Source organism: Coptis chinensis, chromosome 4, assembly GCF_015680905.1.
Source record: "Coptis chinensis isolate HL-2020 chromosome 4, ASM1568090v1, whole genome shotgun sequence".
Lineage (NCBI taxonomy): Eukaryota > Viridiplantae > Streptophyta > Magnoliopsida > Ranunculales > Ranunculaceae > Coptis > Coptis chinensis.
Window position 1 is genome coordinate 12874904 of NC_141459.1, and position 1138 is coordinate 12876041.

Here is a 1138-nt window from a genome sequence, read left to right on the forward strand (position 1 = left end):
TTTTTTTTCTATGGGTTTAGTAAGGGGCTAATATTCTCACCCCCTCAAGTTCAAGTTGATAACCTCCCCGCCCTAAAAACTAAAATACCCCGTATGCCGTTCTATCAAAACACCACCACAGTCCACGACCAACTGCTAGTCCTTTCTCTTTTAGCTCTCAATTGATCATCTAATTGCAGCATAGTATATTTATCAAACGTGGAATTGCTTTGGTTGGTTTTAATTTGAAACCAATTTGACGTCAATTCGATAAAGTAGTCTAAAAACTGTCAATAAAGTTTTAACTACTTTGGTTTATTTATTATATCACAGACTTGACTGTTTTAGGAAACCCGTCTAGCAAACTAAGCGTGCGCCAATTTCATTTCTATTTAACCTAATTTTTTCGATGACCTTTTTCTAACTAATTAACTTAATTAAGAGGTATTAGGTATATTAATAATAACACTTTTGTAAGTCATATTATAAGTGATTTTGAATACTTGGCAAAGTTACTTTTAAAGTGATGTTGAATAGATAGATATTACATCACTTTATAAGTGACACGGTGAGTGATAACACCTTTAAAATGATGTTGAATACATAGATATTACATTACTTTATAAGTGACACGGCGAGTGACGTAAAAAAGTGTTACTATATCACTATCACGACATCACTTATTAAAATGATGTTGTACAACTCTACTACATCAGCCTTTCAAATAAGTGATGTTAAAAAAAGATTGTGATAATTATTACATCACATGCTGAGAAAAGTTATGTCATAGTTCGTTTTCATATGACATCACTTCGCTGAAAGTGATCTAAAATTAGTGATGTCATATGTCATATTCGTTGTAGTGCCCAAAACTCCATAAGGGTCTACGGCATCTACACTTGGCTTTTCACATCCGGAGAAGAAAAGTATCAACAGCGACGGTATATATCACACCGATATTCAGTCAAAAATCTCTATTACATCTTCATCCTCGATAGTTGTTTCAAGCTTCACAGACCATACTAGAGCTTCATAGATGCAAGTAAGACACACCTCTCTCTCTCTCTCTCGTCACTTTTTGTTTATAAGATTATTTATTGAATCACAGTAATTCTAATTTTAGGGTTAATTAGAGACGTTGTTTAGAAACTAATCAACG